Below are 22,526 nucleotides of genomic sequence, written 5' to 3'. Positions count from 1 at the left end.
CATATTTGTCTCCTCTATGATAGTTTTATTCTATATATTACAGCATATATTATATAGTATGCATCGTATTTGTGTTGCAAAGCCAAAATATTGCAACATGGAATGGCTGCTGACCCATATCGTCCTCTGAAATATTTCAGTCTCTTTGACTTTTTGTTATGCTCTGTTCTCCAGTAATCACTCAGCATCCATGGCAGCTAAATTTATATAGTCACATCTTGGAGGGTCCTTTTTTTCGGGTTTCCACTCCAAACATTTGCTTACACCCTCAAAATTTCCTTAAACTTGTTGATGTTGTGTTTGGATGATTTATTTTAGCTATGTAAACTGTGACATGCTCACCGCCTGAGCATCAGGAAGACAGGGAAATACAAAAGATATTTGTCTGAAAGTGTAATAGTGCTTTCGACCCCTCACTGTTGTTTCCTTTTTTTTTTAAATTTTTATTGCAAATTATTAAAAATTACAGAAAAAAAGTATAACAATATGGATAGAATTGCAGAGAGTAATATAATACATATAGCGTTTTAAAGTATCAATTTTCGCCTAGAGATAGTACAAACCTCCATTAAACCAACTCATCAAAAGAAAGAAAAGTTTATCCAGAAGAAAGAATTCTCAACTGCCATGCAATGCTCCTATAAATATTTACCCACATTCACATTAAGGTTAATATTTTCATTCTTCTTAAGATTTCTTTTTTTGCAGCCAAGCATACCACCTGTCCCAGCTCCTATATAACCCCGATTCTTGTCTATCTCACAAAAGTCCAGTAAGCTTGTCTGCTTCTGCACAGCCCATGATCTGTGCGGTTAACGTAGCCTCCAATGGAGTATTTTTGGATTTCCATTCTTGCGCAAACGAGATTCTGGCTGCAATGATGATGTGGAGAGCGAGATACCAATTAGATTTGTTTAAGTTCTCTGGTTTCATGCCTAGTAAAAACGTTTCCGGGTTCAAATCTATCCTACATCCTATGATTTCTAAAATCCATTTTTGAATTCTAGCCCAATATTCTTTTGCTCGGGGACAGGTCCACCAACTATGAAAGTAAGTTCCCATAGCGGCGTTGCATTTCCAACAAACCGGAGAGGTTCCTGGGAACATCTTCGATAATCTAGCCGGGGGCAGGTGCCATCTATAAGCATTTTGTATATATTTTCCTAATAGGAAACCGACATTGTTAATTTTAAGGTTTTCCCCCAAATTTCTTCCCATTTTTCAAGTTCAATCGAATATCCCAAATTTCTCCCCCAGGCAATCATTGAGTCCTTGATAACCTCCTCTCCAATCCAATCCATTAAGAGGAATTGATACAGTTTGGATAATACCTTCTCATCCTTCCCCAACAGGATCTTATCAAGTTCCAGTAGGGAATTCCTCCCTTGTTTTTATCCTGAGCTGTCCTGGATTGGATCTGATTGTATGTCCACCAATCTAGCTCATAGCCTAATTCCTCCAGCGTATTTCGAGATTTTACTTTGCCTAAAGGATCCAACAGAACTTGGTAAATTAATGGTTTATTTCTGTTATAAAGAGTCGGGTGTATCATCGCCTCTAAAGGGGAAAGCCAAATCGGAGTCATCAGGTAATATTTATTTCTTATTCGATCCCAAATAGTCATCAAAACCTTTCAGATAAAGTGGTCCATAAAGTATTTATGTTTTTTGGGCCTTTCCTGACTCAGATAATAATGCCACCCCTGTTGCAAAGTGTGGCCTTCCAAGCTAAGGATTCTCCTCCTCCTCAAAACAATCCAGTCTCTGATCCAATTTAAGACAGCTGCTTGATGATAAAGCTCCCATTTAGGTAGGCCAAATCCTCCCCTGGAAGGGGATTCTTGAAGCATTTTCAATTTAATCCTTGGTTTTTTGTTCTGCCATATAAATCTACATATACATTGATCTAAAGATTGAAAAAAATTTGTATCTAATAAAACTGGGGCTGTCTGAAAGAGAAAAATCCATTTAGGCAGGATATACATCTTAACTACTGCAATTCTACCTAATAATGATAACTGTAAACCTTTCCATCCTTCCAGCATTTCTTTAGTTTGACCAAGTAGTTTCTGGTAGTTGTCTTCTTTAATGGTCAAGCATTTGGATGAAAGCCAAATTCCTAAGTATTTCAGTTTTTTAACTATCTGAATCCCTAGTTCTTCCTCTAACTGCACTTTTTGATTCTTCGTCATATTCTTAATTAGGATCTTGGTTTTATCTTTATTTAATTTAAATCCCGCTACTTTCCCGTAAGCCTCCAACTCCTGGAGCAAGATTGGTCCCGATTCCAAAGGTTCTTCCAAGACAAATATCAAATCGTCCACAAAGGCTTGGAGTTTAAACTCTTCCCCTCTGATTCTTAGACCTCTAATTCCTTGGTTCCTTCTGACCTCATTCAATAATAACTCTAGGGTTAAGATAAATAAAAGTGGAGATAATGGGCATCCCAGTCTCTGGGTTTCAGTCTCTGTTGTTTCCAAATGCATTTATAGGATCTGATTGTCTTGAAATCAGGAGTTACAGAAGTATAGTGATTTGTTCTTTATCATCTGAAAATGGAATTTATGGATAAAAAAATCATACTCTTAAGTGAAGTTAATAGTCATTGTTGGTTCATCTTCTGGAAATTACCAGTATTTTTTAAGAAAATCTCTCTAGATGTCTCTAAGGATTTGTAAGATGGTTTAAAGTGGATGAATAGTGGCCATAGAATTGTGAATTTTTAATGATATTGCACATTAATTGATTTTTATTTTAATGAAAGTGAATTAAATAAAGTTATCTTTTGTTCTGTCAGCATTCTCTTTTTGGTCATTAGTAAATTGCTCAAAGTCCAAGGATGGCACACTTTACCTGGAGAAGATTCGTAATCCTAATGTACAACTCTGATGTGGAGTATGATGGCACTTACTCTGAAGCAAATTGTTTTTCTTCTAGGAAAAAAAAAAGAATTAGAAGACCATGTTTATTTTGGATTTAGTTTAATCTTGAAGTTAAATAAATTTCCCCAGAATATGTTTGCTGCTTTTAAGTCTTTAAACTTGTTACTAGCCTAGTTTAAACAGATCTACGTGAACTCTTAACTGTATTGGCACTCCATCCAGGCAACAGAGATGCCTGCCAGCAAGTCTCAGACAGACCTAACTAACGTGGTAGGATGTTAGATTTTCTCTACAAATGATAAATTAATATAACTTGGCACTAAATATCTGACTCTGCTGCCAGCCCTTCAGGGTAGAATAGGACAGGAACAGACACCACAAGAAATAGTAGAACACCATTATATCAAGCTATAATAATATATTCTTAAAAACCTAACAAAGTTTGTCTTTTCCTTCCTCTTATACTGAACAGAATCAAGACAGGCCATTCTTGTATTTCTTCCTCACCTACTCCTGTCTTTCCGAGCTAAGCTGATATTTTTGTAATGGTTGCCATATAGTTTCTTTGAGGTTGTCTCTGTATCCTCTACATCTGCCATTAAATGTTTTCTTTGCTGGGTTATTATTTTTAAAAGTATCTGCTTTCTCCTTTTCCAGCTGGAATCTTTCCCAGTATATTGGGAAATTCCTGATCATGCTTTTTGGAATCTAGGGATTTGCAATTCCCAATACACCTGAAGGATCTCATGTTAGGAATATTTCCACTTTCTAAATAAAGCTCATGAATCTTTGGAAAGTTTCTACACAGCTTTCATGCAGTTTTTAAAAAAATCTTCCCAAAACGCTATTCCTGTTTCCAACAGTGTCTCCCTACTTGATGTCCAATATCAAAAAGATATCAAAAAGACAGTGCAAAACAAGAAGTTTGCTTTTCAGTTATCACCCAGATTATTACTACATGGGTCTCCAATCAGAACATTATTTCTGGTATCTTTTTTGTAAATTTGCAGTGGCTGTAAGTAAGGAGTTAGATAAAAATAGAAATATCAATAGCACTTAGATTTATATACCACTGTCAGCATATTGCCTCCAACAATCTGGATCCTCATTTTATTGACTTTAGAAGGATGGAAGACTGAGTCAACCTTGAGCTGGTTATTATCAAGCTCCAGGCAGTGGGCAAAGTTAGCCTGCAATACTACATTTTAACCACTGCACCACCATGGTTCTTATAAAAATCTATAAGATAATATAAATTTAGTTTCCTGCCTCCCTAAACAGATTCGTGTTTGAGAGAACCAGCATTTTATTTCTGTTGGCATATTTATGTTGAAATAAAATAAGCATGGTAAATAAGTAGAAATTGCTTCAAATTAAGCAAGTGAGAAAGAGACAGGTGGCCTAGGGCAGCCAAAACAATAGGGGAAGCAGGCTGGGATGCTGAATCTGAATAAAATTTTTAAGGCAGGGTATCTGGATTTTGTTCTCTTGTGGTGTAAGGAGTGTCCTTTGACCACTTTTGCTCAATGGCAGCATGCAATCAAGATAGGTATTGGGAAGGCAGAAGGCTGATTCTGCAGATTGAGAAATCAGCATATCCTGTTGAAGGGTATCATGTCCTACCTCTGTGGTCTCTGAAGTTCAGGTTGCCATGTTGCAATCATGGAACTGATGTCAGGATGCAGTAAGGCAGTTGATGGCAGGTGGTTCCTTTGCTATCAGCATTGTTTAAATGTAAAAGCTACTTCCTGTTAACATTGCCATGTGGTTCTTTGATGGGCTAGAGGGGTCATTGTGGTACATGAGTCCTATGGAGATAGGGCGGCATACAAATCAAATAAATAATAATAATAACAACAACAACAACAACAACAACATGTATGAATAGGCCAGGGAGTATTTATATATAGAATACTGAAACACATCTACTGCACACCAGATGTAATCATCTAGATCAGTCATTGGCTTTTGGGTGCGAAATTCTTTAGACTCTTGTTTTATTGAGTAACACCAGTTGTTTTCAAAGAAAGGGCAGTGTATAATACTCTTAGCATGCTGTGGCAGTTTCTTCTTGATTAAAAAAAAGTTAGCACTGGATACGTCTGAGAAACAAATTCCAAATCAGTAGCTGGTCAGGCCAGCTGGTATTCATGGCATAGATATATAGGAAGAATATAACTAAATGCTGACAGCACAGTGCTTAGGTAAATACAATATAATTATATTTATATAATTATATTACATATTATATAAATATAATATGTGTGTAGCCTAATATATTAGGCTACAACTTCTGTGACTTCTTCACATTTTTAGTCTGGACAGACACTCTTAGCTCTTTCCTATTATCTTGTCTTCATCGCTCCACTTGAGATGTTTTACCATCGCTCCACTGACATGTTTTACCATGTCAGACCTGGAAATAATACTGCTAATAGTTGGTCTGGTGGCTCTTGGTCAAAATCGGTAAGCAGAGGCATCCATGCCTGGCAATAAACCTATGCCTTTTGCTCAGATCCACGCCATCCTCACTTTGGTTGCAGAATTGGGGAGGGAGAGATATGGCCTCTGGTCTTCTGATCTGCTCATCACCTTGCTTCTATTCCCAGTCCTGGCAATAAGGAATGCCTGGCTGAGAGGCAGCTGTCCAGAATATTAAATCTGTCCCTTTATGCCCGGTGTCCATCGATTTCCTCCTTGAGCAAGAAGATATGGAACCTCGGACACTGTCTATGGGGTGTTGTGTGGAGGAGGCTAGAGTCCACAACAGTTCTGACCTCTGGAGGTCCCAAGTTTTAAAATCCATCTAATTTAGATCTTTGCAGAGTGGCCCTCCCCCTGCCTCTTCTCGCTTCCCCCTGCTATGCTGTTCATTTCTTTGCCTCCTCCTTCTTTGGCCAGCTTTTGCTTCTGTGCGCCTCTAACCACCTCCTCTGTCCTGCCCCTCCTCTTCCCTCCCTCATTTCCACTCCCTTTCTTCTCTCTCTATCCCTCTCTCCCTCATCGCCACCTGACATCATATCCCATGCACCCATTGCTGCAGTGAGAGAAACGTGCATTCACACACACACACACACACACACACACACAGAGAGAGAGAGAGAGAGAGAGAGAGAGAGAGAGAGAGAGAGAGGGAGGGAGAGAAGCACACACACACACACACACACACACACACACACACACATGCACACACACACACATGCATGCCAAGCCAGGGAACAAAGCTGCAGCTGAGGCCATACTAGGAGTTACCGTCTCCGTGGTGACCGCTGCCCTCAAACGCACACCAAAGAGATGATGGGGACGTGCCTTTTAGCAATGCAGCGTCTGCCTTGCTAGCTGGATGCATGCCATGTGGTACCCAGAAATGGCTGGGAATCTCCCTCCTGCTCCACCTGGGTGAAACCATTCTTCCATGCGGTGACTGCCTGCTGCCATCTTCGCTTCTTCTTTCTGTCTTGCCGAACTGCCGCTGGATTGTTTCTTCTGAAGATGTGACCGGAGGAGAAGGAGAGGGAGGCACATTGTCCAGACAATTGAGGAGGATTGTGCTTGCTGATAGCCAGAGCAGCTTTGCACTGTAGGTATCCGCCTCCTTATCGGCAACATAGCCAGAGACGCGAGGCTTTCAGGTGTGGGCCTATCTGGCATATCTTCTTCAGCCACGGCCCCCTGGTGGGGAGGACCAGAGGAAGCGCAACAGAGATGTGAGAGTTCCTGTGCAAGGCAGGTTGGCCAGCAAGAGCCATGCAAGGCCCAAACCTGCATGTGGAAAGAACAGCTTTGAGGAATTAACCCCTGCCTTTCTTGCCAACCCCAAGGAAAGGGGACACCACTAATCAGCCACTCGCCTAGAGAGGAGGAATACCACCTTGGTGGGCAACCCAGAGAGCCCTTGCTGCTCACTGGCCAAGAACAGAAGATGCCCTTAGTGGATTTTTTCTGTGAGACCTGTGCAAAACCATGGCTGGTCGGCTGGTGGGACCAGGTAATCTGGATATATCTGGGTTTTGTCTGCTTTGTTTCTGTGGATAGATACAGTTGGGAAGGGGAGTATGCATGAGCTTTTGGATAGCCAGCGTCTGATCTGATTTCACTGGCTCGGGGAGATAGATTAAAGGGAACCAAGCGGGAGCCTTACATCAACTGCATACTTAATGTTACTGAGAGGACACGGGGCATGTCTAGTGCTGCAAGCATCTCTCTATAAGCATGCATCCTGACAAGATCAGACATGGGCACAATCAGCTCAGGGTCCTGCTTGCAACAGTGTATGGAGTGCTGTGTCGATCAGGGAGACGAGAAAAGACCTGTGCCCTTCCTGGCAGCCTACAATGTCACACTGGAATTGCTGCCGTGTGCCCTGTCCTGTGGCTAAACAGACCCTCATATAGAGTACCCTCTGTCAAATACGATTTGAGTACTGCTTGGACTAGCATAGCTAGCTCTGAAACATGGGTTGTAGTGCTGTTTTCCCTGAGCTTGTGGGATCAGCCAAATAGTACATGTTTGGGATCTGTTGTTATCTTTGTGGACATACTTGGCTTGTGGCCGTCTGTCAATGACTTTAGTGATAGTTTTGCTTGTTATGATTGATGCATGCCGCCTTTGCAGACTTTACCTAGCCTGAAATAGTGAATATTTTCATGGTTGACTGTCAGATGGGACTGTAAAGGTCAGCAAGAATGTAGGAGTTTGCCCTCTATTTTCCTGGGCTTGATTAATTTGCTCCGTGTATGAATTTTAAAAAGAGAATGGGATCTGATACTTTAGAAGGGATGCTACAGTTTGTATTGGTTTGGGGAGCGTATGCTTACCTGAGTAAACTAGAGAGCTTTAGGAATGAAATGCTACTATGATCTTGTAGAGGTCAGTCTCGGGGTGGTGTTTTTGTCTAGGATGATGGGTGCATGGCTGCCAGTGCCTGCACGTGTGTGTGTGCTTCAGCAGGCTGTGGGATGTTAAGGGTTATCAGTGGAATGGTACATATTCATGTGCTATGTTGTCTGTGTAAAGAGCTCAGCTAGAACAGTGTGTCTGCAGGAGAGGGCAGTATGCCAGAAATTTGTGGGTGTGTGATATTGGGCGTGGTGGGGTAGAAATGTTTGTTGAGCTCCATTTCTTTATACTGTGTGTAGGTGTCTGTTCGCGGACATTGTTTTTCTATGTTAATAGCAGAAAAACACTCTTTGCAAAAAATCCCTGAACTGACCATTGGAGACCGGATGTTGAGATTTGCCTAGCCCATAGAGTTGGATACGCTGGGTTTTAAAGGCAGTCCTTTACTCTAGGCTTTGAGCTGGGTTTATATATTCCTGTTTTCCTATTTTTCCTATTTTCCTCCATTCTGCCAATCTGACTCAAAATGGAAGAAGTTGAAGAAAGACACAGCATAAGAAAGCTTTGGTGAAACTGTCGCTCGTGTTACCAGTGCTGAGCAACTGGACATCAAAAATCTTATTCCTTAGGTACTTTGTCAATGACTGCTATCCCCAAACCTGTCTCTCCCAGGGTCCCAATCCTTAGGGATTCAAGGCTTCCCCTTCCCCCCAAACATCCCATAATAACCCTAATTTTCTCAGATTAAGTGCCAGATCCGTACCTAACTACTGTGAATAAATATATTGTCTTTTCATTCTGTGATTTGTACCCTGACTGAAGGACTTCATTTTCCCTTAATTTCTTAGGTTTTAAAAAGTATGTTTAAGTACCATATATTATATACTAGTCAGACCATGAACAAATCTAACCACGGTGGCATTTTCCCAGGCTATGAAGCAGACCTGTTCTGGAGGTGGTAGCAGCTGTAGTAGAGCTGAAAATCTTAGAAGTTTTCAGGTGTTCTGGTATTTCGGTTTTTCCCATTCAAATTCCAATGCAGAGATAAAAGGTTTCAAAAGGACTTTCCTTTTAACTGCAAAACATTAATGAAAAAGACACATGCACGATTCAGAGCAGGATCTGTGCATCCAGTGACTCATGGGTAGGTGCAGCCTGTGATAGCAACATACACTTTAGTCATTAGCCCATTTCCCTTCCTCTTTACCCAGCATCACCCAGCATCTCTGCAAGGCTTTGTCCCTTTGCTGCTGAACTTATAATCAGCTTTTGCCTTCCGAAGTTCTTCACACACGTGCTGGAATTGCAACATACATAATTGTCAGCCAGCAATTATTATTAAAATTATTAATCTTTGCAGGGCATTATTTCTCTGAATAGCTATCAAGATATTGATCATTACAGATCATCAGGAAGTTCCTATACATTATTATTTTCCAGTCTAGCATTCTTGCATTCAAGCTGCAGAGAATTTTCAGTAGGACTTGATAGAAGAATCTTCCCTTGGATTCTGCCTGCAAGCCCATTTGTGGCATCTCATGCCAGCTACACATTGTGAAGTCCAACACCTGAAACAAATCTCTTTCTTGTCATGTGGAAGGATTGTGGTTGCGGTATTCAGCTAAATTAAAATTAAGGCACCAAATTGCTACTCAAATTGTTTTAAACTTAGAGTTAAAAAGATACATCTTTATAGATTTTCTAACTACTGAGAGGGCAGGGCCAAATGCAACTTTTGAGAGAATTTGTTGAAGAACCTGGGAAAGTGCAGGAGAAAGCCCTCCCTTGTGTACCACAGGAATGGGCCTTTGATAACAGGGATACCTTCAAAAGACTCTCCTGCAGATATTAAGAATTGTGGATTATAATGAGAAGGTGATATTTGGACTTTAAAGATCAATTCCAACATCTTAAATTGCATCCAGTAAGCAATTGACAACAGTGTAAATCTATCAGCATGAATAGTTTAATTGCCAAGTTTGTACTGGTTTCAGTTTCTGGACATTATATTAGTCAAAGGTTGAGGTTGTAACTGAGATGCAAATACGTATTGCTATTGGACTAGACATAAGTACAGAGGGCCTCTATCACTCCCACTTCCTATGAATCCAATGAGAAATGAGGATCTACTGTTTCAGAGAAAATTTTCTCACTTTGTCTACCCACATGGTGGATGGACATCTGGAAAAATACATTCAGATGCCATGACCTGTTCATACCTACAAAAATCAGAATCATGCAGGCAGGGAGTAGTTTTTCCTATGACACTCCATGGAACTTAAAGTTGGACTTTGAAAAAGCAGGATAAAGTGAGCATTGGTGCTTTGGGGGAGATTTCTGAGGATACTACAGATAGCCAAGAAATTAAAAATTGGATTATAGAACAAAGAGTAAGGTGCTTTTATTATCTAGCTTGCCCATGGTTTCCTGGACCATTTGACTTTACCCTCCAAATTCTTTTCCCAGGGTTCAAAGAGAATATTCAGTGACAAATAACTGCTGTATTCAAATTCCTTTTTATCAGACCTGCTTTCCAGGTTTGGTTCCTCTATAATATCTCTGGGTCATGATTTAGTTGAGAGCTCTTAGAGTCTCCCTTTTCCCTGTGCAATGAGCTCTTCTCCTAAATTGGGTTTTCCAGGAAAAATGTTGGCACAATTTGCTTGTGCAGCATCCAGCAAAGGTTTGTGTCTCAGATTGCACTGCCCTCCACTTTCCACTTATCCATATGTCCAGATCCACAAGTCAGGAGGTCTGCTTGTGTTTCATTTACTAAATTCATATTTTGGAGGAAGGTATTATCTTTTTCCAAAATTAAAAAGGTTACACTGCAATTTTTGAACAGAAGTTATCCCTGATGAATTTTGGCCCTTCATAACTAGACTACTCCTGATTCTGGATCCTTGACTTTGTCAATTATTCTAGTAAAGGAGATATATCTTCATGCGCCTGCATACGCATAATGGCTGTCTCTTATACCATTCTTTTTTTGACTCTGCTGATACTGGCTTGTATTTTTAGGTTCAGCTTTTCAAACTACCAGCTCTCCAGTTTAGTGGAGTGCAGCTAACACAATCCCAACCAACATAAATATTTCATTTAGAGTCCAACCCATCTGAAGGGCATAAACTGGAGGCAGCTGTGATAGAGGTTTGCGGGTTGAGCACTGGCTTTCACAGATGCAAGGAGGCTGGTATGTCTTTGTCTTGTATTCACATCAGTGCCTCTATGGGAATCATAACTCCTTAAAAAACTCTTCTGCAACACATATTGTGTTAAGCATTTGTGGGAACTGAAAGAACTTCCATCTCCTAAAATAGGATGCTGAACTCTGAGGAAATATAATACTTGAAAATCACATCCTTGGCATAGCTGGCTTGTTGTTAATTGCGAAGTTGTGTCCGACCCATCGCGACAACAACTGCGACCCATGGACAACTTTCCTCCAGGCCTTCCTGTCCTCTACCATCCCCCAGAGACCATTTAAACTCATGCCGACTGCTTCAGAGACTCCATCCAGCCACCTCCTTTTCTGTCGTCCCTTTCTTCTTTTGCCCTCAAACTTTCCCAGCGTTAGGCTCTTCTTCATTGAGTCCTTCCTTCTCATCAGGTGGCCAAAATATTTGAGTTTCATCTTCAGGATCTGGCCTTCTAAAGAGCAGTCAGGGTTGATCTCCTCTAGGACTGACCAGTTTGATCGCCTTACAGTCCAAGGGACTCGCAGGAGTCTTCTCCAGCACCATAGTTCAAAGGCCTCAATAGCTGGCTAGAGGAGTCAAATAATACCTGGGCATATACAGGTAGTCCTCGACTTGCAACAGTTCATTTAGTGACCATTTGAAATTACAACAGCCCTGAAAAAAGTGACTTGATAGTTTTTCACACTTACAACCATTGCAGCATCCCCTTGGTTACGTGATCAAAACTCAGATGCTTGTCAACTGACTCATATTTATGACGGTTTCAGTGTCCCGGGGTCATGTCCTTTTGTGACCTTCTGACAAGCAAAGTCAATGGGGAAGCCAGATTCACTTAACAAGCATGTTATTAACAACCGCAGTGGTTCACTTAACAACTGTGGCAAGAAATGTCCTAAAATGGAGCAAAATTTACTTAACAACTGTATCACTTAGCAACATAAATTTTGGGCTCAGTTGTGGTTGTAAGTCAAGGATGACCTGTATATAGTTTCAGCACTTCTGATCCTGAAAACATTCAGATTGCCCTGATTCATACTGGTCTCTACTCTTTGGGGACTGGTCTTGAATTAGCAGAGCAGATGCATTTCTCTCTAGAAGATGTTCTGCAATGATGTGGTAATGCCCATGAGAACAATACACCCTTGGTTATCCCTGCCTACTGGTTGGGACTAGAAGCATATTTGCAGAAGTTGACTAGACACAACAGCATTTGGGGAGCAGGCAGGAGAGTCAAAAGCTACTGTTTTTAAAGGTGTTTTTAAACTTATGCAGGTTGGTGTAGACAAAGTGAAAGTGGCAGTTCCACAAAATTTGAGAATTCCTCTGATATACATTGAAGTGTAATTATTAAAACTAAATACCATTTAGCAAAGAACCCACAAGAGTCACAAGATATGGTTATGTATCCATTAAATAAATAAATAGTATTTCTATCCAAAGAAAGAGATTACAATATAAACAGTTATCCATTGTACCTTCTGGAAGGCAGCCCTTCCTTCCTTCCCTCCCTCCTTCCTTCCTTCCTTCCTTCCTTCCTTCTGTTTGTCCGTCCATCAGTGTTGACTCTCATGGCTGTCTGGAGTATTCCCTACAGGTGTTGTTTGTTTGTTTTCTTGTTTTTTGTTGTTGTTTTTTTTGTAACATTTCAGAAGTGGCTTGTCATTGTCTCCTTCTTGGGACTAAGAGAAAGGGATTGACCCAAAGTCACTCAGCTAGCATTGTGTCTAAGGCTGGACTAGAACTCAAAGTCTCCTGGTTTCTACTTTAGTGCCTTAAGCACAACACAAACTGGTTCTCTTTCTATATAGTCACTTTATAAAGCAGTAAACATATATTTTTATTGATCACATATTCTTTCAAGGAAGCATTTCTGTTTCAGGATTCTTTCATTTTCCATACTTCCTATTATAGTGATGTATTGATAATTCTCAATCATTCTCTAGCATCATAATATTTTGTCCAATATGTGCTCTATGAAGCACATATTGAGGCACTTGTTGCATTATTGCTAATAAGAAAACTGCCCTATTGAAAATACTGGGTATTTTAAACACGTCTTCACATGCAAAGAAATAAACCACTATCAACAGTAAAGCTATTTTTTTAACTGTTTATTTTCCATAGACAGTCACATGGCACTTAGTGTCCAGTCATCATTTTGAGACTTAAGTGGAACTTCCATAAGGTGAATAGAGAAGGGATTTCTTGCAGATTTATATATCAAACTTATTAACCGCCCATCTCTTTCACAGATGGGCTCATTGTTGAGATCTGCTTGTTTAGGTATTCTTTTATTCCAGTAAAACATCAAATTAAAAATATGCATCAGTTGAAGATTCATTTCTCTAACAAAACTTTTCCCAGTTTATTGTTGGGTGTGCCCAATTATAAGCCCCATAATTCACAACCAATATTGCCTATCTTTTTTTTACTGACATCGGGAAACAATTACTTGCAGTTTTGCAATTCCCCTTTTTAATCTTTCCAAAATGTTTCTAGTTTCTTTGTTTCTATAGCCCTACATTTTTGTTTTTTCTGTGTGGTGATGGTAGGGTTATGAGGTAGGTGTAAGGTAGGATTTGCCTTTGAATCCTTTCCAGCTTGTCAATAGCTGTATTTTGTTGAGCTATGTACATTGGCCTTCAGATAAAACCTATCCATTTTGAAAATAGCAGTTTAAATGCATCCTAAATCCTTAAAATAATGTTTTTATTAATGGGATTTTAAAATGGCATTGACAATCTCTCTTTTGGCCCAATTCATTCTTTTAGCAGAGACAGATCATAACATTTATCCCCAGCTATATCCCTTTAGGCTAAAGTTGCAAGAATATCCAATTCTCAAACAAAAGAAACATTCTTCCTGTGTGAGAAAACGTGGATGATTCTTATAGCAATCTTTACTATTTTATCACTTGCTCTGATTAATAAATAATTTTGCCGTCACTGCTTCACATTCCATTTCTTACCTACTTTGCTCTTAAAATATTATCAGAAGTGTTGCCCTGTAGCCAGATCCCCTTTTTCCTGCATGCAAACATCTGTGGTCATCCTAAAATAATCTCATTTTGCTGCTTTGTGTCTAACTTTCTGGGTTCTGAGATCATTTTCAGTTGTTAACCTATTTCCAAGACTATTTGATGGCATCCACAAATTCAAAAAATATGTCCGAGCAATCTTATGATTCTTGCGTAAAAAAAACAGTTGTTTTTCTAAAGAAGAAAGACTAGGTTAATTTAGGATTTGTTGCTTTAAAAATTCTAGCTACTGCTAAGACTTTTTTTTTCCTAAATGTTTCTGAACATACTGTTTTTCCATTCAGCATTGACGTTTGTAGGACTGTGATTCCATTTGTTGTCTTCTTTTCCTTTTTTTAAAAAAAGCCCTGAATTTTACATTTGCTTTTCATCCCAATTGGCCCACAAACATTTCCATGGATTTTAAAATATGTGGCTATTATTTGTAAGATTTCTCCATTAAATTCCAGGATTTGCGTAGTAACTCCCAACTCAGTCCAAGGGTTACTTTCTCAGACCATTAAGGAGTAATGGTCCTTAATGGAGTAAACACTGCAAGAATGGTTTAGCTCTGCAAACTTCAGTGACATTAGAAAGAAACTTTGAAAAAACACTATTGTGTTTTTCCTATTCATTTTATGCAATACAATATGTATTGTCTCTTGGTTTTTCTGTTACAAACTTATTTCTGGAGATCTTTGGATCAAATGCTACATGGCTTTACTAATTTCAGTTGATTCTCCCAATTATTTTGTGACCTTTTCCTGTATTTTTTTTAATCTGTGTTCTTTCTTTTAGTTTCTTTTTAATAAAATTGCTGTTCTTGTTTTTCTACCAAGATTGAAGCCAGGTTGGCATTGGTTGCTTCAGTTCTCTTTCAGTAGTTCTGTGAGTTTAAATAGTTTGCATAAGCCAAGTTGTTATTTATGAATGGACCATTCAGAAGAAGATACTCTGTTTTGTATACCTATAGCTCCATTCTCAAGAGCAGTCCTCCCCAGCCTGAAGTTTCCCTGTTATTTTGAAACTCCAAGTCTCAGAATTCCCAGCCAGGATAGCCATTGACAGTAACTTGAAGATGTTGTACTACTCCTGGTCTAGTATTTGGTCAAAGTATTCAAAGGAGACTAATCTGGACAGCTTGGAACAATTATCTAGCCAGTTAGCTAGAAATTCTTGCTTCTGTTGAGTGGAAAGTTAATCTTTAGCTTCCTTATGAAGCTGAAGTCGAAGCTAATATGGATAAGTATACAGACAGTCTCTCTCTCTCTCTCTCCCTCTCCCTCTCCCTCTCCCTCTATCTATCTATCTATCTATCTATCTATCTATCTATCTATCTATCTATCTATGCATATGCATGGGGCTCTACAGCTGGAACCAGCTCCATCTGCCTGATTTAGACTGAGCTTTACCAAGGTGCTTTGTGTGAAATCTTACTCCCTTAGAAAGGGGAATGATAGAAATGAGGAGGAGGAAGGAAAAAGTGAGGTCATTCAGTTTTCTTGCCTTACAATGCCCTGCACTGAAAAATATGAAAGAGGCAGGTAATAGACATGGGAGGGCACCAGAGTTGATCCAGCCTAATAGAAATCGCTAACTATAGTGAAGGCAAAAGAAGAAAATGCACACTTATCTCAGATTCAGATTGTGATTGCATTTGGCATTATCAGTCTGTGGAATTTTGGGCTATGGGCAAACAATTTCCCCAAAGATCAGTCAGAATATGTACATGTTTGTCTCTGGATGCAATGTGTTACATTCAAGAGACATGGTCCTCTCATGGAGGGTTTCCCAGACCCTATCCTTTGCTCTGAAGATTAAGGCAGTTGCTAAGGAGATTCTTGTTGCTATGGAGATAGCTATGAGGCACAGCTGATTGGCTGCCGGAGGTGATGAGGTTGCCACTTCGATTATATTCCCCTTTTCCTGGCTGCTGTCTCCCCCCCATTACAGTTTCACTTCATTCAGCTTTTGAGGAAGTAGACTATGGCAAGCAAGCATGGAAGAAGAGGTAGCTAATTCGTGGGGTGGGAGGAAGCTGAAATAAAAAAAATCAAGGATGAAAGGAGACAGAACTGGTAGGCACAGTGTGGAATTGGGCCCCAGCTGAGATGACATAAGTCATGAACTAGTCACTGGTCATAGCAACAAGCCTCAAGTAGGTGCTGACTCCAAGAAAACAGAAATTGGAGCAAGAGAACTATGTGACGCTAGAATAAGTTTTCCTATTGCCCAGTGATAATTCCGACTTGAGCCCAAAAAGATACAGTTTAGTGGAAATCCATTCACACAATTCCCATGATATCTGTAGCAGTCACTCTTTCTTGAACACAAACCTGATAATAGGCTAAATTATTTCCTACTAGTATAGGAGTGACACTAATGTACTTAATGGGCTACATATAATGGAATGGACCCATACAAAACCATTTCTACACATTGAAAAATAGCATATCACGGAAAAGGCTTAGTTAGAATTCTCATAGCGTTCACATTTTCTTTGTACATTCAATTTTGTTTATTTGCTAGAGGAAAGAATTCCAACAGCTTTGTTTCATATTTGAGAGTACTAGGAAATACTATAATTTATTTACCTTGTGATCAGTCAAATTATGCATTCAATAAAACAGTAAAATGGTTCCTGTAGTGTCCTCCATTACCCTTTCATAAAACAGAGAACCACTACAACTCTTCTCTTTTCCTGCAATTTTCTGAGTAGGTGTTACTTTATTATTTTTTTCCTAGGGATTACACAAATAGCACAATGCTTATAATCATGCTATTTAAAAAAATGTACAGTACAGACATCCGTGGTAATTGCTTCAGAAGATCAGGAAACCAGAACTCTTATTTTGGAGTTCTTTTTGAAATCGTCAAAGACTGATAGTGAGGGTAGTGACTGGTAGCTTTGACACAAATCAGCGACAGATATTATCATTGTTATCCTCTGACTGCCTAGCCCACAGAGTGAATGGCTGAGGCTTCTCTGTGATTGCACACCAGGCCAAATATTTCAGAAGGCCTTGAGCCACTTGCTGAGCAGTAGGGAAAACCCACAACCAGGAAGAAAAAACTTTGCTTCTTCTTACAGCCATAAGTCATTTTGATAATGAGCTTTTAGTCATATTCAGTTAGAAATAATTATATCGCCTGCCCAGATTCCACAGGGTGACTGAACTTCAACAAGAGCACCCACCATCGGGAAATCCTCCAGAGCCTTGTGGAATATGTTGGAATTCTGGGGGCAGACCATGCTAACAGTTCCCACACTCCTCAGAGGATAATAGTTGTTATAAGTCTAAACCCCAACAGGAAATGGTCTGACCATGACAAGGGAATATATTCAAAACTTCTCAGCTTCGGATCATCCTTCCCCTTCCCAGGAGAAAAAATATAGATCCATTGTGTAACCTGCCACATGTCATAGCCGCCATGAAATAGGCAATATTGAAATTCCTTGGGATCCCGTTTCTGGGAATTCTTAACCCCATGTGAGATCCCTTCGTAGCTGGTCAACTCAGAAGCCTAGATGGTACACTAACAGAATCTTAATCTGTCCTGAGTGCCCAACACACATCTAAATCTTTGAGATTGCCACTAGAATAAACAGGGAGCCTGGAAAAAAGTAGCCCTGAATAAATGATCATTCTTCTCCTTCCTGGGGAGATTCTCTCATGCTACAACAAATGGGAGGGGATGTTGATTTTAAATATACATGATACTAAGAAACAAATATTCTGGCACCTGCTGCTTTTGTATGTTTAGTGTTGGATAATTTAATTGTTGCATTTTATGGTACAATTTCATTGTTCAGATTCATTTGCTAATTTTTCACACAAAAACCAGCAAATAAATATGAACAATAAAATTGTAAGCCACCTCGACCTGGGAAACTTAATTTTGAAAGGAATTCTATAGATCCCACAAAAAAGTGGCATTTGATGTCAGGGTTAGAATTAGACAATCTTGTTCTGATTTTGCATAAATTGAGTTCTCATATTGGCAAATCAAAATCATCTGAGATTGGATATGGTCCTTGCTGCACTGAACTTTCCTTTGTGCCCTCATCAAATAACAACTGAGTCAGGAGAGAGCAATATGTGGTAAATATGTGACAGTGTAACTTAAAAAAGCTATCTGGAATCAAATGAAACCGCTGAGTTGATTAGGTGGCTCAGTCCTCCTTTGGGTGTGCTCATTGCAACATGTTGTTTCCAGCAAATTCCTCAGGAAGTCTGACCTGTGAACTGAACATTTCCCACCACCTCCAAGATAGTTTGGTAACATCAGGATATTATTTATTTATTTATTGAATTTATTTGCTGCCCATCTTGTAGCAAACGACTTTGGGCAGCTTCCAGTATTAAAACATTAAAAACCTAACAAATCAATGTCTTTAAAAGAGTAAAAATAGAAATCCCAATCAAGTTATTGTTAATACATGTGGAGGGAGGGAACAGGATACGAGAGGGGAGGTGGGATTGCCTCTTAATTCAACAACTACCTCCAATGTAATGTTCCATCATTAGTTGATGATGATGTAAAGTTGGCCTTTAATTGCAATATATGGAACAATTACAAGAAGTCAGAATCACACCATTATTTTAAACTGCATTGATTATCACTTGGAAATCTTTTCTCACTTTAATTATTACACATTTACCAGTATTCACAGTTTATACTTTTCCTGGATTTAATAACAATACATAAAACACTTGACACAGAGATGTTAGAGGCTGAAATGTAACCTTGGTATTATACTTTTGCATACTGGCAGTAGATTTTTTAAAAAGGCTAATACAAAGATGATTTAAAAATTGCTGTCTTTAACATTGACACATCAACAAAAAAAGGATGCCCATAAGAGCTTGAAGAAGCATAATCATCTTAATTGTATTAACTATGTTTGATTCGGGAAGAGTAAGGAAGCTGTACAGATGTTTTATAATTCAATTCCTAATGCAGCCTTTGATCTGCCTGAATGGTTAGATCAAGTCCCTTTCTCATAGCTTCTCTTCCTGCTCTAAAACATGGAATTGTAGTAAATTGCAGAACAATTAGAAGAGATAAATGTCATAAATAATGTTTCCCATGTGTGCCTGTTCATCATTGCTTCCTAGCATATTTTTGGCTTTACATTTGAAGCCCTCCACATTCCTATCACAGACGAGGAAAGATCTTTGCAATACAAAACTCTTCTCTTTGCTTTTGGAGGGATGGAGTGCAAATAATAGAAAGGAATTGGAAATGGAAAACCACAGATGGGGTAACTGTTGATGTAGCAATTTCTCTTATCTGAAACACTTAAATATGTATGCATGAAGTCTAAAGATTGGTTACAAAAAGTTCTGTCTCAAGTGAAGGCTTCTTCATTGATGAATCTTTTGTTTGCCTGACCAAAGACAAGATTTTTATGAAGTTATTTCCTCTAAATTTTCTCTAGGCTTCATGGATTGTTGTTAGCCAGATTCCCTTAATCTGAAAATATGGTCCTATATATTCTAGACGTATGGTGTTTCATTATTCTAGTTCTGTTTTACTCAATTTGGGACTCTGTGTTTCTGTTACAATTCCTGTCATCCTCAGCCAATGGGCATGTTGTTTCAGGATGATGGTATAGTAGCCCAGCACATCCAAAGAATAAGATCAGAGAGGTCTACTAGCTGGATTCTGACCAGGAAATGGTACGTTATTAAAAAGATGGAGGCCTTTCTCCCTCCTCCTTTCTTCTGTGGTCTCTGGAAAGCTAGCCAGGCAAGCTTGCATCATCATACTAATAATGTTCAAAAGACCAGTCTGTCTCAACACTTCCATAGAATCAGATTCACTCAAACAGTATGTCTGGTCTTTAAGACCCATGTAGACCTGTTCCAAATGCCCTGATTTGCTTTTTTTCTGTACCAGTTTCTTTTCTTTATAAAAATATTTCCTTATCCCACAAATAAGTAAAAATGTTAGTCATTCATGTATCAGTTCATCATTTAGATTGCCATTATGTTCTTCCTGGTGCAGCTCAGGGTAACATTTTGATCTCACAAATGTTCCTTAAGGACAGACAGAACAAGTTTAAATTGGAAAACTGAGCAGGATTGTCACATGGAGAGTCCTGGCAGGGGAAGAAGTTGGTTGCCCTAGAATGATTTTGAATTAGAATTCTCCATCGAGCCAACTTGCCCTTAATCAAGGGCAGTTGGAGCATTACTGAAAGCTTTCCCATGTCCTAGAAGGTAACTTTTCCCTTTCATTCTTCCTGAGGCTGGCTGCTGTGATGGAGACGCATGTTTCAGCTAATAAGCCTAGTTGATGACTCACCTCAACTCTCCTGCCAGGGAGCAGCATCCGGGAGTTTTCTCAAGGACAAAAGGGTTTTTAAAAAGAGAACAATATCAAGCATCAAACTGTAAAAGCAAATCTGTTCATTTATCCCATATACTTTTTCTTTTGATACAACTTTGGAAAGCAGAATTTGTTTCGCTTAGAGTCAAATAATGCCAAACTCCTGGATAACATTGGGTAAAAAATTGTTCTGATGCAGAGTTACCAGATATTGTTTCCCAAAAACAAATATACACACAAATCTTTGGATATGTCCACGCTTAGAACTCACATTGGTGACGGTGAAAATCTGTCACTGTACTCAACTCCAAAACTGCTCTGTGTTGATTATTATTATTTCCACCCACACCAAGCAAGTTCAATTTCCTCCTCCTCCGATTTCTTTAGGAGGTTCTCACATCAAAAATCCTCAGCTGTTTAGACTTCAGGTTAGCTCTGACCTGGAAATGGTCTTCCATTTTAAGTTTGCAGCTAGATTTCTTTAAGAAAAGCTGTTGAGAATAGTACTAAAAAAACATCACAGTTTTTCCAGGAGAGAATGGGATGAGATGGAATAATTCAGCACCTTTGGGTCATGGTTCTTCACAAGAAATATCATTATAGACTAGAGTATCCATAGTACAATCTAAGATATGATAGTGCATCTTTGTGGTCTGCTTATTATATCATGTGAACCCAGAAAATTGGGCCGAGAAGCCCATGGTTTAGTTAAACTGCGTCCAGACACTGCCAGAATGCTAGAATTTAGTTGAGCCAATGGGAATTTCAACAGTATTTGCCCTCATTTTGCCTACATTTTGGCAGGGAAAAGAGAAAACACAGGAGAGGATGTGGGCTTGGCAAACTCAAGGATTCAGACAGGAAAGGCAATGAACAAAAAGTACCTTCAAAAGATAGAGAATGACGGCAATTTCTTGCAAACCACAGAGAGAAGCAAAATGTTGTACCAGTAAGGAGGAGGAGAAGGAATACTAAGCTAGATCCAACCCAAGGTTTTTTTAAATTCTGTTTCATATGAAAGAATGAGAGAAATGACAAAGTGAGCAAGTGTGGAAGGAAAGAATTACCTGAGAGCCATGCAAAATGGTGTTACGAACAAAAGCTAATTTTGAGAGCAGCAGAGGCTTGTAAGCCACTGGCAGCTTTTGGTCAGATTGGAGCAAAAATTACTTAAATAGTATTAATGAATGAGCAGAAATTCCACAGGTAGAATATGTTGAAGATTAGTGAAGAGTTGAAACAGACATTTTAAGAAATCCAACTTTTTGCTACTAGCTTCTCCCACTCTTAACTTTTTATCAAATAATTGTCTCAATAATATTCATTCACAATAAGACATGTCTTAATGAGTTATTGGAGTTATGAGGATGAAACAGTCTTTTGAGCTGTTTGCCTTCACTCCCTCTGTAAGGAAGAAGCCAGAGATTATTTCACCCAGGATGAAAAACAGAGGTAGTTTGCAGCTACAATAGTTACTTCTAATATACAAAGAAAGGAAAGCAAATCCTGCCTTATTCATTGAAAGTTATTTCTCAATTCAATTTATAAATTATAAATTCATTTATGAATCACTGATTCTTCATTGTTTTTGAACAAACTAGTCATAAAAGCATTGATTGGGGATTAGGAAGAAGAGCTGAATACCTTGTTTGGCTCATTCTGGTCAGTACATGTGAAAAGTTACCTCTTCTGGTCTGGCTGGTTTCTTACCATTCCCTCTTAATCAGACATGAATGTGATGATTAAGTCAAAAATGGTTTGGTCCTTTAATTTGTCAAGAGCTACTGAAAACTCAACTCTTCCTCTAATTTAGGGCTAGGCTGCAAAAATCAAAAAGACCACAAGAGGGCAGGAAAGAGTTTGTGTTTTCTGTTATCTCATTGCTGCTTTTTATTGGTCGCCTGCATCCTGGCAACCAAGATGCATATAGTAGGGGTGAAGGCAGAAGTGCTCATGGGTAAATAATGTAGTTACATTCATAATAAGATTGGTTTTAATGGGAATGAGTTTGTAGTGAAATTGACACTCGTGTTGACTTCTGTATAACACTGAGACATACATATGTTCGATGTCTTTTAAATAGCTATGGTATCATTTCACTTAGATAAATCTCAAGCTTTTTTAAAAAATAAAGACATGGATATGTAATTAAAATCGAATTGGAAAATAAATAATGTATTTTAAGAACATGATGTGTTTTTCCTAGTTGTTTATAATAATGTACAATTTTCCTAATATATTGCCTTCCAAATGT

General features: G+C 39.0%; 1 protein-coding gene and 1 long non-coding RNA gene across 6 annotated transcripts in view; one reads left to right on the top strand and one right to left on the bottom strand.

The window, feature by feature from the left end:
• The window catches only part of PDE4A (phosphodiesterase 4A), a 318,023-nt gene that overhangs the window by 269,063 nt on the left and 26,434 nt on the right, over window positions 1–22,526 (top strand). The window lies entirely within an intron of this gene.
• Window positions 424–8,786, bottom strand: LOC117675575 (uncharacterized). Of its 2 annotated transcripts, XR_004594241.3 has the most exons (4): window positions 8,665–8,786; window positions 4,505–4,689; window positions 2,853–2,932; window positions 424–872 (listed from the first exon to the last, which is right to left on the bottom strand). It is a non-coding gene; the product is annotated as an uncharacterized LOC117675575 (long non-coding RNA). The 2 variants fall into 2 exon arrangements; XR_004594240.3 differs by lacking the exon at window positions 424–872 and having other exon boundaries at window positions 1,106–2,932.

This window comes from Pantherophis guttatus, chromosome 2 (assembly GCF_059756535.1).
Source record: "Pantherophis guttatus breed Tessera chromosome 2, ASM5975653v1, whole genome shotgun sequence".
NCBI classification, from domain to species: Eukaryota; Metazoa; Chordata; class Lepidosauria; order Squamata; family Colubridae; genus Pantherophis; species Pantherophis guttatus.
The sequence above is the reverse complement of the archived record's forward strand: the minus strand, read 5'-3'. Positions and strand labels throughout refer to the sequence as shown.